Source organism: Oncorhynchus masou, chromosome 10 (genome assembly GCF_036934945.1).
Source record: "Oncorhynchus masou masou isolate Uvic2021 chromosome 10, UVic_Omas_1.1, whole genome shotgun sequence".
In the NCBI taxonomy this organism is placed as follows: domain Eukaryota; kingdom Metazoa; phylum Chordata; class Actinopteri; order Salmoniformes; family Salmonidae; genus Oncorhynchus; species Oncorhynchus masou.
The window spans coordinates 22,172,370-22,189,014 of NC_088221.1; the positions used below are offsets into that span (position 1 = coordinate 22,172,370).

A 16,645-nucleotide genomic window follows, 5' to 3' on the forward strand; every position below is an offset into this window, starting at 1 on the left:
GAACAAATTCTTATTTACAATGACGGCCTACACCGGCCAAACCCGGACAATGCTGGGCCAATTATGTGCTGCCCTATGGGACTCCCAATCACGGCCGGTTGTGAAACAGCCTGGTTTCGAACCAGGGTGTCTGTAGTGACGCCTCAAGCACTGAGATGCAGTCCCTTAGACCGCTGCGCTACTTGGGAGCCCTACAATCAGGCTGCACCTAGGGTGGCAGGCAAAGGCAAGTGCACACACACAGAATCCCGCCGCCCACTGTATTTCCTGTGACTAGATAGCAAGCCAAGTAAATCCAGACCTTGATGCAGCGATTACCAAACTGTGTGTGTGTGGAGGTCCTGAACTGAGGACTCTCTTTCTTTCTCTCAGGGAGTGTTGGGTTTCGCTGCTCGCTCCGTCTTGCTCCACGGCCCAAAGTGGCAATTTTCACCGGGGTAATTCGAAGCCAGCCATGCAAACTGGGAGAGCGCACGGGAGTGCCTTCGACCCTTAATTACTCTTTAACGAGCACTTCTGAGGGTGTTTATGAATTAATGGCCTCTTGTCTGTCAGGGGGTGGAGACATCAGTTTGAGGGGGACAAATAGGGAGAGTTGTGGTGGTGTGAAATCCCCCCCCCCATCCCACCCCTGTGGAGTTTCTAAAGCTCTTGGACTTACACACTGACAGTCTGTATACGGTCTCTGTAAGTAATGTCTTCATGACGCACCAAGTTAACAGATTTTTTTCAGTGACTCCCAAACATGTTCAATTTCTTTTCCCTGTCCTCCAGCATCCATGGGAGAGATCAGTCTTTTTAAGGGCCTAGTTTAAGGGGCTGGGTGCAGGGGGTGTGGATGGGTAGTGAGAGAGACATGCCAGTGCCATCTCCCACTCCCTATATAAATCCCATTCCCTCTATCTGTCCCCCTCTCTGTCCATATATGCATCCCAGAACAGGATTAGGCTGGGTGCCCAGTGGTGACACAAGGGCATTGGAGGTTCAGGTGGACTCAAGCAGAGTGAGGGCCTGAGAGAGAGGGCAAAGAGGGAGGGAAGGATGGGAGTGGGAGCATTGAGTAAAGTGAGATAAACAGCTTAAAATCATTAATGGGAGAATGAGTGAGAGAGCGAGCCAGGGAGAGTGAGTGAGCAACAAAAAGAGCGACGAAGAGGGAGAGCTGGTACACTCTGTAATAAAATAGAGGAAAGGTGAAGGTTGTGAAACCATAATTGATGAGAGGGCAGAATTAAGAAGGTTCAGCCAAAGGCCTCCTTCTCCTGGAACTGTCTGTGTCCGGAGAACTCTTAAAGAGTTCCAAGCTCGAAGGGCCGGTTCTTATGAAATCATGTATTGGGTGCCTATAATGACATGAATCTCTTCAACATTTGCTCTCCCCATGTCATCATTAGGCTTGCAATGTGTGTGCACAGATCGATATGGCATACAGAACAAAACACACTAACACCACTGTCGATTGCCGTCACTGTGTCTTGTCTTCTCAATGGCACAACAAATCCTCTTTCTCTTCCTGGGTCACAGTGTGTTCAGTTCCATTATTACTGTAACTGCTGCCACGGTTAACGGCTGCCCTGCCCTGACTGCCATGCTCCAGATTACCACAATGACTAGTGGGAGAATAACAATGAGAACCATTGGGCTCCTGACCCCTCCTGTCTCAGCCTCCAGTATTTATGCTGCAGAAGTTTATGTGTCGGGGGGCTAGGGTCAGTTTGTTATATCTGGAGTACTTCTCCTGTCCTATCCGGTGTCCTGCGTGAATTTAAGTATGCTCTCTCTAATTCTCTCTTTCTCGGAGGACCTGAGCCCTAGGACCATGCCTCAGGACTACCTGACATGATGACTCCTTGCTCTCCCCAGTCCACCTGGCTGTGCTGCTGCTCCAGTTTCAACTGTTCTGCCTGTGATTATTATTATTTGACCATGCTGATCATTTATGAACATTTGAACATCTTGGCCATGTTCTGTTATAATCTCCACCCGGCACAGCCAGAAGAGGACTGGCCACCCCACATAGCCTGGTTCCTCTAGGTTTCTTCCTAGGTTTTGGCCTTTCTAGGGAGTTTTTTCTAGCCACCGTGCTTCTACACCTGCATTGCTTGCTGTTCGGGGTTTTAGGCTGGGTTTCTGTACAGCACGTTGAGATGTCAGCTGATGTACGAAGGGCTATATAAATTAATTTGGCTCCCATCACTATCTGCCCGTATGAAATAATCTCTCTCCATGTCCGCTGATGATCCATTCATCTGGGTCTGTGCCCATCTAGTCCACCCCTTTTGGGAAGATTAACATTTTGCAGTGGGAGAAAGAGGTCACAGAAAGATATTTTCAGCATTGGCTACTTTGCTACCAAATCAGTTGTGTTGTGATGCAGTGGTTTTCCAACATGGCTTCTGATGTGGAGCTTGTTGATTTTCTCTATGACAAGCACAACAGATGAGGTTTCTTTACCATTGCATGTAGCCTATATTTAAAAAATGTAAGAATCCGGTAGCTCGGACTTGGAGACCGCCGCATTAGAGGTTTATATGTCTAGGAGCCTGAAAGAGCCCATGTCGTCAAGGGACAAATAGTGGTTTCTCTCTCACAGTGGGGTCAATACACCCTCTCTACAAATACACCAGACCAAGTGGGAGCTCCATACAGCTCTTTTGTGTAAAATCAGATAATGGCACTGAAGGGGAACAGTGTGTACACAACCAATTCCAGAGCTCAGTAGGATGGTGGGTTGTGATAGCATTAGGCCTAAATGTTCTGGCTATTTAAGAAAGAACACTGTCCCATAGTTGTTGTGATATGACAAAGCAGGTTTAAGGCGTCAGCATGCTGCAGTTTGGCTGACGCCCAGCCGAACCGAACGAGTGTGCTCACAAACTCCATTGAAAGACCTTCGCTTGAAAAAAAAAAAAAAAGGGGCAATAGTGCAGTTTGTCCATTTTGAGACACCGTAGCCAGTAGACTTCATAAAAATATAGTCTGAATTAATCTAAGATAATTAATGACAGATTTGAGTTAATACGTTTTTGCTGATGAGATCTTAGTCGCACAATTTGATATTTATTTTTTTCAATTAAAAAGTTGTCTCTGGTTGAATGACAAAGACTTTTGAAGAATGCCTACTGTTGACCAATCACTGATGCAGGGGCATAAACTAAAGTTCAAAGACGAAGTCTATCTCCAGAAAAAAGTGTGCTCCCAAAAATCCCGAAAAAACCCTCACCAAAGTCTGAACAAAAACGTCACAAAATGTGGTAATATATGCATGAACTCTAACAAACTGTTTAGTCTGGGAAGCATGACAATCTTTCGTTTCACCGGACGCACATGACCTGGACGTTGATTAAGGTAGTCCCCGCACCTCTCTGATTCAGATGGGTTAAATGATGAAGACACATTTCGGATGAATGCATTCAGTTGTGCAACTGACTAGGTATCCCCTTTATCAGACCTGACATGATTGAGTTTAAGACTGTTGTGTCGGCCTTTCTTAAAACAGTTGAGTCAGCCATAGAAAACCCAACTGGGCTCGGCTAGTGTTCGGTCTCGCTAACAAACTAATGATTTCTACTGTCAGCACTAAATGATTTAGCACCTTGATTTCCAATCAGGTTGTACAGCAGTGTTGCTCAATCTATTTCTGTATTGTAAGTTTTAAGGGGATACTTTGGGATTTTGTCAATGAGGCCCTTTATCTACTTCCCCAGAGGTCAGGTGAACTGGTGGATACCATTTTTGTCTCTGTGTCCAGTATACGAAAGAGGTAGTTTCACGTGCACACTAGCAGACACTGAGCTAACACTAGTTAACATTGACTCGTGAAACTACCAATAAAAATGCTATGCACAAGTTCACCTGACTCTGGGGAAGTAGATAAAGGCCTTAATTGACAAAATCCCAAAGTCTCCCTTTAACCCGGCACTAACACACCCCTTCAACTAATCAACAGCTTGGTGATTCGTTGATCATTTTAGGCGTGGATTGAGGTTAATGGTTGTGTGCCGAGAAGACTCTGTGGTAGTTTCTGACTTCTGTCCTTTAGGCCACGTTTCCCCCCAACCAAAAACACAAGTGCAGGCCACACAGAGCAGCAGAATAGCTTGCCCTTCCTCAGTGAGCAAACAGTAGTTTACATAATGCCAAAATCAAACAGGTCCCCTCCCAAATTTAACAACAGGACTACAGAGAACGCCAAACCCTGCATTCCACATACATACCTGTCATTGCGGCAGCAAACCGTGTACCATAAAAACTGTGTTGCCACGGTGACCTACCTCAACACAGGGGTGTGGCGGCGCTGTGGGTGCGCCCTGAAACTACACCTTACCCCTGAGCGCCCGTACTGTCTGACTGTCCCAGATAGCCTACAGTACCTTAACCCGGCATCACATAAAACTGTCTGATAAGGAGAAGAACACTGATAAACTCAGTTTCCATACAGGTCTCTTAATCCCTTGAACATGTTCATGCTGTTGTCCACATCTAGGAGCGAAATGGGTTAGTTCTGGCATTTATGCGGCATTTGCAGTATAATGTGAGTAAAATAGTATTAGGGCCTGACTGTGAAGTCCAGTATCTCTCAGCTGGAACCACTCCACACATCCGGAAGCCTAATGGAAGGAATAACATAAGAGAACTGTGGGGTGTAGGTGGATAGAAACTGGAAGCTACATTAGGCTACTCAAAACCATGTGCATTTCAGGCTATCAAACCGCACATTAGTTTGCATATATATATATATCACAAATCGGCCTTGGGCTGAATTACAGTTTTTAAACTGTAGTAGACAAAAGAGTGGACACACCATGGTGGATTCTAATGGGATTTACTTACACATTGCTGTCATTGCTCTTTTGTCTGGGCTGTGGGTGAGAGCAGTTCATGAACTACTCTGCCAGACTGCAAAGCAGGCTACTGTATGTAAACCCTGTCGGCTACAGTAGCCTACAATGTGAAGCTCTTTAATTCTGGCAAATAAACATCACTTTCTGCAATGTGTGGGGGAAAAAAGTGTGCTATGAAGAGTGTTTAATGTCCATCTAAGCGCAGCTGTTAAGGCAACAGTGGAACAACCAGCGATACAATAGGCTAACAATAATCATCCCAACGAATATGAGCTGTGTGCGGGAATTTGATCGTCGGATTGTAGACCCATTGTGGAACAAGCCAATAGGCTATGGGATAGCATTTGGAAATTCAAAACAAAACAAATTGAAACAAATGGAAAAACTGGGAAGCAATTCGAATTGTTTAAAGAAAACAGACAGCCTACGATGTGAACCAAACACGACGGCTTCAAACAGTGGAAGCACAAGCGATGTTAATGAATGAGTCGAAGGCTAGGCTACTCGGTAATAACATATTCGAGCCTACTTAATATAATAAGTGCATTCTTTTATGTAAAAGGAAAACATTACATTTGTATGTTAACCATATTTTACTGGAAGCCTGTAATAACGCACATATAGCCTATCAACTGCACCGTGTGGAGTGTGGACACAAAGACAATGCCCTAAAGAATCAGAAAGTGACGGTCTACACTAGTGAACGGACAACATGGTCCATGGATATTGTCCCCGTCTAGCTAGGCCTTGTACCAAACAATGGATATGCTACTTTGTATGTTTGTACCCACTGACGTGTCATAGTTTGCATTACTACATTTGTGAAAAGAAAACACAGCAGCCATAGCCTATAGTTCACGCCACAAACATCAAGCCCGGGCGACCATACCAACTTTACGCTCAGTTGAAAATTGTCCTTACCTTGGTGTTCACTCCAACGAGAACGAGCAACGGGGACTGGAGAGCCACACACACTGGGGAAGAAACAGAAAACCTTTTCACAAACCAACCGAGTCGTGATCAAAAGCACAACAAAACTAAATTCACGTATTTGGTTCGGTTTCTCAGAACGATTTCTTTCTCTGGCCCAGCTATTCCACTCGCTGCTTGCTAGTTCTCTCCCCCTCCAGCACAAGCTGCCTCCACCACAATCCACTCGTCCGACTGGTGACGTCACCGCCGAGGGACAATGCGTGGTATGACATGGAGATTGATTTACTTTCACTAATCATACAATATACGTTGTTGAATGACTGGTTATTTTGCATTCGGACTTTGCCTTCATAATCAAGCAGGAAATTGAAATAGTCTACTTTAAAGGTATTCAGCTCAATTTACACAGTGATATAACAAGTAATCAGCTTTATTCTGTTGTCATTTGCATTTGCGTGACATGTTGAGTTTCCAGGTTGCTGTGTAAAGGGCAAGTTGCTGCCTTGGCCTGGAATCCAGGACAATCACTCCAATCTGACCTTTGTTCAATGTTTATTCTGCAGCACTGTTTCCTCACGAAAACATTATTTTTCCTTTATTTAACTAGGCAAGTCAGTTAAGAACAAATTCTTATTTACAATGATAGCCTACGCCAGTCAAACAATAATCCAGACAATGTTGGACCTATGGGACTCCCAATCACGGCCGGTTGTGATACAGCCTCAAATCCAACCAGGGTCTGTAGCACTGAGATGCAGTGCCTTAGACCACTGCACCACTCAGGAGCCCAAACAATTATCAACTTTTATTTTGAGGAAGTATGACCAATTAAATGGAGTTTGTGACCACTGAATGCAACCCACTGTGATGTTCAGTATTATTTTGTACAGAATTTCCTGTTTCACCCCATTTCAAAACATTTTTGTCACTACTGAACGTGACCCATGTCTCAGGGAATAAAAAGAAACACCACTGTGGAGGTCCAAAGCTAGATGTATGTTAGGAGAAGTGCAATATCATGTTAGGAGATGTGTACTTGCAATGTGGAGGAGGTCGAAGAGAGTGAGGGAGGTAGAGGGTGAGCTTGAATTGGTTGAAGATGGCGGGAATAAAATGGGTCATATTTTTGGAGAAAGTGGACCCCCTGCCTTTTGGCTGATCCATATGTGGTTTCAGGATGGGTGAAAATGGAGTTGGTTGCTGTGGAATCGGTGGAGGTAATACGAAGTGGTCTTGTGATAATTGTTTGCGTTTCTGCCAGTCAGAGGGAGCAGGCTCTCCACGCCACACAAATGGGGTCAAGAGCTGTGGCTTGTTTTGTTCTCAAAAAATAGTGCCATTGAAAGGAGTGAATACTGGGGTAGCTGTACATGAAAAAGTGGACCAACTGATGGGGAAGATTCCAGGTATTTGTGAATCTCATTGTTTGGTGTGAAGCAGACAGGGTGGCGTGAGTGGTGGAACAGAAGACTCATTGAACAGAAGAGTTCTTTTGAGTTGTTGTTGAGTCTTTGCCCGTTATCCCCTACAAGCTTTTCTCTTATCCCATACGAGCTTTTGTGCCGAATCCATTACGTTGTTACAGGTGTCAAGCTTATAGGCATGTGGCAGCAGTGTGTAGGAGGGAGGTAGGTGTGCAGAAGGGCATGAGACAAAGGAATGTGTAGTATTGGGGAAAGAAGTGGTATGTGTTAATTGTAGGGGTGCCCATGGGGTTGGGGATCAGAAGTGTCCAGTATGAGAGAGGCAGTTTGAGGTTACCAGTGTTAGAGTAGTGCAGAGGGTGTCATATGATGAGGCAGTGAAGAAAGTTATGAGAACTTGTTCTCAACTGACCTACCTGGTTAAATAAAGATACATAAAAAAATTAAAATTCAATAAAACAAGTAGAGGAAGATGGGTCAATGAGGAGGGATCCTGAGAGGATTTGTGTGAGCAGTAGATCTGTGCCAACACAGAGGGATAGGATCTTGAGTGATATATGCTTCAGTAAGACGTACTTTATAACATTCATAGCAATAGTTAACTGTATTTCAGCGATGGAACTTCAGTTGCAGAAAATAGAGGTTGTGCGGTGGCAGCTGCAGAGAACAATTTGAGTGTACGAGATTTGATGTCAGAAGAGTTACAGGGTGTGTTGAGTGATTGAATCCTGTCCTCCCAGTGTCAGGACCCGGTTACGAACCTGGGTCTTCGGAGTGAGAAACAGTCACTTAACCAACTGAGCCACGAATAGTCAGCAGAACCCAGAAGATGAGGCAGACACAGCAGTACTTAAGACGGTGTATTTAATAAAGTAAAAAGGAGAAGTTCTTCAATACAAAAAAATGGCAAATCCAAAAGGTGGTAGGAATAGCACAAAAGCCTCAAGAGATACTCGAAAACAAAAACAGAATTCCACAAGAGCATCCACCGGAATCGACAAGAATACACAGAACACTAGGGCTGGGTGCTAACATACAAACACAGAGCACAGAACTGAGGGAAACTAAGGGTTTAAATACAATCAGGGGAAACGAGGCACAGGTGCAAATAATAATGGGGAACAAGGGAAAAAACACAAGGTCAAAAAGCACAATGGGGGCATCTAGTGACCAAAACCCGGAACAACCCTGGCCAAATCCTGACAGAACCCCCCTAGGAACGGCTCCAGACGTTCCTACCAGCTCTATCAGGGTGGAGGGCCCTGAACTGATGAATGAGGTCAGGGTCCAGGATGTTTTGGCAGGAACCCAGGATCCTCGGGACCGTAGCCTTCCCAGTCCACCAGATACTGCCAGGACCGCTGCACCCGGATGGAATCCAGTATCCGATGGACGGTATAACCCTGGCTTTGGCCTCCAATGACACGAGGCGGAGGTCTGTCTGCTGGGACAAGGGGAGAAAAAACAACAGGTTTTAACAATGAAATGTGAAATGTGGGATTAATCTTATGGATCTGGGACCAAGTGTAGGCGATAAGAAACTGGGTTAACTCTCCTGGCAACCTTGAAGGGACCGATGTATTTTTGGGACAGCTTGACATAGACTCCACCCGTAGAGGTAAGTCTCTTGTGGAGAGCCAGACTCTCTGGCCGGGGCCTAGGGTAGGCCCGGGACGGCAACGATCTGTTGGCTTCTGTTGGTACCTCTGTGAGGAACCATAAGATTAAGACGGGTCTTCCTCCACATAAACCTACAAAACCCTGACGAACTTCAAGGCTGAAGGCACTCTGACTTCTGCCTCCTGGTCCGGGAACAATGGAGGAGCATAGCCAAACTGACACTGTAAGGGACATGATACCAGTGGAGGAGGAGCGCAAGGTGTTGACAAGGCTATTCGGCCCAAACAATAAAGGATGACCATGTGGACGGGTTGTCACGAGTCATACATCGGAGGGTGGTTTCCAGTTCTTTGATTCATCCTTCTGTTTGGCCATTGGAATAGGATGGTACCCTGAAGATAGACATGACAGAAGCCCCCATGAGTTGGCAGAAGGCCTTCCAAAACCTTGAGGCAATTTGAACTGGGGACCTCTGTCAGAAACCATATCTTGAGGAATGGGTTCAAAGACTCGGAACACATGATTAATTACCAACTCAGGTTTCCTTGGCAGAAGGTAACTTAGTCAGTGATTTGGGACGAACCTGGCCATTACATTTGAAAACCTGTCGATTATGACTAGGATAGTAGTATTGCCATGGGATGGAGGAAGTCCATAATAAAGTCCAATGAGATATGGGACCAGGGTCTGTGGGGAACAGGTAAAGGGTGAAGGAGTATTTTGAGGGCGGAGGTGAGAAGATTTGCCCTGGCAGCACACGGGACAGGCATTGACGAAAGTGGCAATACTTTCTTATGGTAGGCCACCAGAACTTACGCTGGATGAACTACCAAGGTGCGACCTACGCCCGGATGAAGGTGAGGCGGTTTGAGGAGTGCCCCACAGAAGGACCTGAGTCCTCACTGCCTTGGGGACAAACAACCGACAGACCAGTCGTTTCGGGTCCGGTTCGCTGAGCTTGAGCACGTTCACGGTATCCTCAACTTGCCAAAATAGATCTTGTCCAGCCACAATCTTAGCAGCAGGAAGGACAGGCATGTCCGCTGTCATCTGAAATGGCAGGAAGTGACTTTCGGGACAGGGCATCCGTCTTTGAGATTCTTCGACCCGGGCCGATAGGTGAGGATAAACTGGAATCGATTGAAGAAAAGAGACCATCTAGCTTGTCTAGAGTTCAACCGCTCGCCTGCTGGATATACTCCAGATTTTTGTGGTCCGTAAGCACTTGAAACGGGTGAGAAGCCCCCTCGAGCCAGTGTCTCCATTCCTTCAATGCCATCTTAACCGCTAGGAGTTCACGATCCCCCACATCGTAGTTCCTCTAAATATTCAACATTTTGTTGTGAGAAGAAAGCGCACGGATGAAGCTTCTTGAATCTTCACCCTCTGAGACAGGACAGCTCCAAATCCAACCTCTGATCTCTTCCACCACAAATGGTTCATCCGTAGTCGGTAGTATCAGGATGGTCCTCAGAGAGAACTGGTATGCTTGAGTCCTATTTATGTTCATTTTTCTTCCCCACAAAACCTTTGCATTGCCACCCTTGGTTAAAGCTGAGAGAGGGGCTGCCACCTGCTGAAGTTCTTGATGAACTGTTAAAAGGTTGTGAAGCCCAGGAAACGCTGAACTTCCTTAACGGATTTGGGGATAACTCCATGACCGCCCCTACCTTCCTGGGGTCCATTTGGAATACCGGGTTCCACTACAAATCCCAGGAATTGTAAACGGGATGAATGGAATTCACATTTTTCCGGCTTAACGTACAGATGGCTGTCCAGGAGGCGTTTGAGTTTGTCTGACATGCTTAGTGTGTTCTTTGAAGGGAGATGAAAGATGAGGATGTCATCCAAGCTAAACGAACACAAATATGTTGGAAAAGCATATCCCTAAGCACATAATTTTATTAAGCGCATGGAACATGGCAATCTGAATAAAGGTAAAAAGGGACATTTTTTTAACTTCTAATGGTATTCATAGTGACCAGTAGGCTTGGATGAATAATGTGTCTTCCAGAGTAACCAGGGCTGATCCGCACAAGATGGTATGCATATCCGCAGGTAGTTTAGTGAAAACAACATTCCTGGAGCAGTTTCTAAGGCTGTTGGCCATATGGGGTAGCGGGTAACAGAACGGTTATGGCATTGAGTCCCCGGAAAAGTCGAACCAGGAAGTGGGAAATCCACCGTCTTTCTTGGCCACAAAGAAAAACCCTGCTCCCGTGGGGAGGTGGATGGACGCATGAGGCCTGCTTCCAGAGCGTCCAGCCCTTAGATGTAGGTATCCATAGCAGCTCGTTCGGGTGGAGATAGGGAAAGATCCGAGGTCTGGGGGGCAAGTGCCCGGAAACAGGTTGATGGGGCACGTAAGATCTACGGGGTGGTAGCATGGTGGCCCTCTGTTTGCTAAACACCAGTTTGAGGTCATGGTAACATTCGGGAACTCGGGTCAGGTCGATGGATTCTAAAGATCGGGAGTAGAACTCGGGGAATTCTGGAAAATACAAGTGGAACATTTTGACGTAGGACCCCACTGTTGATAGTGCCCACAGACCAGTCGATTTGAGGGTTATGGCTGTGAAGCCAGGGGTATCCAAGGACATAAAGAGGGAACTCGAACAGGAGATCAAAATTGAAAGTTCATCAATTCCTGGTGTTGTGAAACTGAAAGATCATCAAGGAGGTAGTGACATGAGTGACAAGTCCAGATCCCAAAGGGCTTCCATCCAATGTAGTGACCCTCATGGGTTCACTTAGAGGTTCAGAGGGAACGCCATTCTCCTTCGCCCAGACACCATCCATGAATTACCTGCGGCTCCAGAGTTTACCAAGGCTTGAAGGTATAAGCTTGTATTTTGTCCCAGGAGAGGGTGACTGGAATGAGCAGACGGGAGTTGGACGGATGGGATGGCCAAGGTTATGTTTTTTTATATTCCCCCCGGTCTTTATCGGGACAAAACGTTTACATGGAGCCCGGGACAACATGAAGTCCTATGAGTGTCATCTGATGAAGATCATCAAAGGTTAGTGATTCATTTATCTCTATTACTGCTTTTTGTGACTCCTCTCTTTGGCTGTATTTCTGTGAATAGGCACTCACCTAACATAATTGTTTGTGGTGCTTTCGCTGTAAATCCTATTTGAAATCGGACACTGTGATGGGACTAACAAGAAGTGTATCTTTCAAATGGTGTGAAATACTTGAATGTTTGAGGAATTTTAATCATGAGATTTCTGTTGTTTTGAATTTGGTGCCCTGTACTTTCACTGGCTGTTGTCATATTGATCCCAATAAAAGGATCTCAGCCATAAGAAGTTGTAAACAATGGATGAGATTTTCTGAGTAATCTAGTTGAGAACCATTTAGAGTTCAAGTAAAACTTTTGGATAAGTAAAGTTTTTAGAGAGGTTTAGTGCTTTTATATTTAATAATCTCAACCAACCCAGTTCATATTAATTATATAGATAGGCACGCTTTATTTAGTCTGGTTTAGCGTCCCAGATAAAGCGAAATATTTGTTGTTAATAAGATTTGAAAAAACAAATCATCAGGAGTAGGCAGCGCCATAAGTGAGTAAACTGAGATATGACTAAGGAGTTAATCAGGGCAATATTTCCATAAATAGACAGGTATTTACCTCTCCATGGTTGCAGGATCTTGTCTATTTTTACACCTTTTCTATTGAAATTGAATGTGGAGAGCTTATTTATATATTTTGTGATATGAATACCAAGTACATCACCATGAGCCCATTTTATAGGTAAACTGCAGGGTAATGTAAAAGTTGTATTTTTTTAAAGATCCAATACGTAATATTTTACACTTATCATAATGAGGTTTTAGTCCAGAAAAGTTATCTAGATCTTCAATGAGACATTGCAGGGATCTAGCTTGCAGACTTAATATAAAACTTGAGTCATCGGCATACATGGACACCTTTGTTTTTAAGTCTTGGATTTCTAATCGTTTTGTTGTTATTTGATGGCTAGCATTTCGATGGCCATAATGAATAGATATGGTGACAGCAACCCTTGTTTAACTCCTCTTGACAATTCAAAACTCTCTAAGCAGTAGTCGCTATTTGCTATTTTACACCTGGGGTTGCTATACATTACTTTTACCCATGTCAAAAGAGAATCACTGAAATTGAAACTATCAAAAAATGTGGTCTTAATTTATAGAAGGCCTTTTCAAAATCTGCTATAAATACCAGGCCTGGCTTCTTAGATGTTTCATGGTGTTCTATTATTTCTAGCAGTTATCGTATACACGGATGGTACAATGATTCTTTACACTATACTATCTTATTTTGTCACATAAAGTGAAATTAGGCAAACTATTAGAGTTTTAGCAACCAGGAAATGGTGGAACAATTTCTGCATAGTGCAACTCTAAATTAAGACCAAAAAGCACATTCTTATGATAACCAATTTTGACTTTGAAGCTGTAATAACTAGTATCTGCTCTCTCATTAGCTAGAATGGTCCCACCTGATCTTGCCTCCTTCCGACTGCCTTCCATAATCTATGTCTATGGTTGATTGCCGCTGTTATTTGTCTTTTGCAAATTTCAAAATATCAATTGTGCGAAAAACATTGTTTGGGGAAAAAATGCTGTCATTAAATGTGTCATGTGATAGGTATTGTTATTCATATTGCAGATTGTGGCTTCCATCAATGTAATTGTCTGCATAATTTCCAATCGCCCATATTTTATTTTGTCAATATTCCATCCTTCAGCTCCACTCAACGCCTCCCATCTATCTCTAAATACCAGTTTTGATTTCTATTTGCCATATATTTTTTAACTGTGCTGCGATGTTTCACTAAAGTTCTGAACCTTTCTATTCTCATAGATTCTACATATTGTAAATTAAAGAAACACTTCTGCTAAGAGTTATTATATTATTGATTGATTGACTATGACTTTTAAATCACCCAGCAGTGCTATTAGTTCTAGGTAAATGTTGCTATTCTTCAGCCATTCCTGAACCTGTGACTAAAATGCATATATATGCACAGTACCAACACAAATGATCTAAGGATTCTGTCTCTTCGCAGCAAGAGTCTTGAATGTTAGTTTGCAGAACTGGGATGGTTGTATCCCCTATATATATATATTATTATTATTATTTTTTTGCAAGAATTTTGTATAATAATATAAATTGAAAAAAGTTTTGAATCCAGCGCTATTTTGTGTATCAGTTCATAAACCATATGCCATGGAATCGGTACATTGTAAATCTCTTCCCAACTATTTTGCAATATATATGGCGCAGCTGTTAATTTTTACGTTTTTAAGTCCTTAAATGAAACTGGTATACTTTTTTATTCATCACAATTTTCTTTAGCCAATTTTGGTCTTTAAATCTGGGCTGACAGACCAAGTTTTTGACTTTCTTCCACTTGCCATTTTTTCAGTAATGCTGCAATTAGTTAGAAGTCATTTTGAGTTGAGCAGACATTTCAAAATATTAGTTGCATGTGTGACAACTCCACCAGTCCTATGTATGATATTATTTACAAAGATTACCTTTAAAAAAATAATTTTAAGTAGTATATGAGTTTAGCCACAATATTTGTTGTATTATTTGTTCTGTTTTCTCTGGAGGATTCAACTGAAATTGCAACCTACTTTCTATGGCTTGTTTTAAAAATAGAGACATTTTGGAGATGATTTCAATTGCAAATAACAGAAAGTGAGAGGTTGTAACCTAAGTTGTAACCTGCTTGACATCATGGGAAAATCAAAAGAAATCAGCCCAAATGTTCCTACATTCCCATCCTATTTTCCCATGATATCAAGCAGGTTACAACTTAGGTTACAACCTCTCATCTTGTAAGCTTCCGGGTTACAGTCCCGCACCTTGAAAGCGGCAGCTCTACCCTTTAGCTCAGTGTGAATGTTGCCTGTAATCTATGGCTTCTGGTTGGGGTATGTACGTACAGTCAATGTGGGGACGATGTCCTCAATGCACTTATTGATAAAGCCAGTGACTGATGTGGTGTATTCCTCAATGTCATCGGAAGAATCCCGGAACACGTTCCAGTCTGTGATAGCAAAGCAGTCCTGTAGTTTAGCATCTGCTTCATCTGATCATTTTTTTATAGACCGAGTCACTGGTGCTTCCTGCTTTAATTTTTGCTTGTAATCAGGAGGATAGAGTTGTGGTCGGATTTACTAAATGGAGGGCGAGGGAGAGCTCTGTACGCATGTGTGGAGTACAGGTGATCTAGAATATCTTTTTTTCCCTCTGGTTACACATTTAACATGTTGCTAGAGATTTGGTAGAACTGATTTAAGTTTCCCTGCTTCAAAGTCTCCGGTCACTAGGAGTGCCGCCTCTGGGTGAGTGGTTTCCTGTTTGCTTATTTCCTTATACAGCTGGCTGATTGCAGTCTTAGTGCCAGCATCTGTCTGTGGTGGTAAATAAACATCCACAAAAAGTATAGCTGAGAACTCTCTAGGCAAGTTGTGTGGCCTGCAATTGATCATAATATACTTTACTTCAGGTGAGCAAAGCTGTCATCAAGACAAAGGGTGGCTACTTTGAAGAATATCAAATATAAAATATAATTTTTTGGTTACTACATTATTCCATATGTGTTATTTCATAGTTTTGATGTCTTCACTATTATTCTACAATGTAGAAAATAGTAAAAATAAAGAAAAACCTTGGAATGAGTCGGTGTCAACTTTTGTCTGGTACTGTCTGTACTAAGTATAAAAAGTAAATGTACTTTCTAAAATGTACTTAAGTAGCAAAAGTACAAGCATAAATCATTTCAAATTCATTATTAAGCACAGCAGACCGACACATTTTCTAGTTTTTTTGTATTTACGGATAGCCAGAGGCACTCTCCAACTCTCAGACATAATTTAGTGAGTTCTCCAGACCAGAGGTGGTAGAGATGACCAGGGATGTTCTCTTGATAAGTTTGTGAATTAGACCATGTTCCTATTCTGCTCAGCATTCAAAATGTAACAAGTACTTTTGGGTGTCAGGGAAAATGTATGGAGTAAAAAGTACATTATTTTCTTTAGAAATGTAGTGAAGTAAAAGTTGCCAAACATAAATCGTAAAATACAGATACTACTTAAGTAGTACTTTAAAGTATTTTTACTTAAGTACTTTACACAACTACATATTACACCTGATCTTTCTTGAATAAGGTACTCAATTTATTTTAGTTTTTCTTCTAACTTATTCTGTGCCTTTATGGTACAGTTTTTATTTCTATCTACCTGCACTGCTAGTCCTTCCATTCCTGTCACGTTCTGACCTTAGATCCTTTGTTTTGTCTTTGTTTTAGTATGGTTGGGGTGGGCAGTCTGTTCTTTTGTCTATAATTTGGGATTTCTGTGTTTTGGCCTGGTATGGTTCTCAATCAGAGGCAGCTGTCAATCGTTGTCCCTGATTAAGAACCATACTTAGGTAGCCTGGTTTCACCTTTGAGTTGTGGGTGATTTATTTTCTGTTCTGTATTTTGCTTCACTGTTCGGGTTTGTCGTTTTATTGTTTTTGTTCATGTGTTCAGTATTCGTATTAAATACAATATGGACACCTACCACGCTGCGCATTGATCTGACATTTCTTACTCCTCGTCTGAGGAGGACGAAGACAAGCGTTACAATTCCCATTGTTAATACGGACTCTTGACCTAAATTGCTTTTGTTTTAGAACTGAGTACTGAATTGCATGGCTTCTAAAGGCACATTTAAAAGTGTTGTACTGTACATATGTTATGTCGGGAAAGGTCAGTTAGAATCATTTATAACTTGTTTTTATCATCCAATAGGCTTTGATTCAATTTCCAATATTCTCA

The 16,645-nt window shown here is 42.8% G+C and overlaps 1 protein-coding gene across 1 annotated transcript in view; it reads right to left on the reverse strand.

Annotated features, from left to right (window-relative positions):
• Positions 1 to 5,997, reverse strand: part of LOC135547337 (cytoplasmic protein NCK2-like) — a 53,791-nt gene extending 47,794 nt beyond the window's left edge. The window contains exon 1 of the mRNA XM_064976253.1: positions 5,766 to 5,997. The gene's annotated coding sequence lies outside the window, so the exon portion shown is untranslated. The remainder of the gene's footprint in view (positions 1 to 5,765) is intronic.
• Positions 5,998 to 16,645: the final 10,648 nt, after the last annotated feature.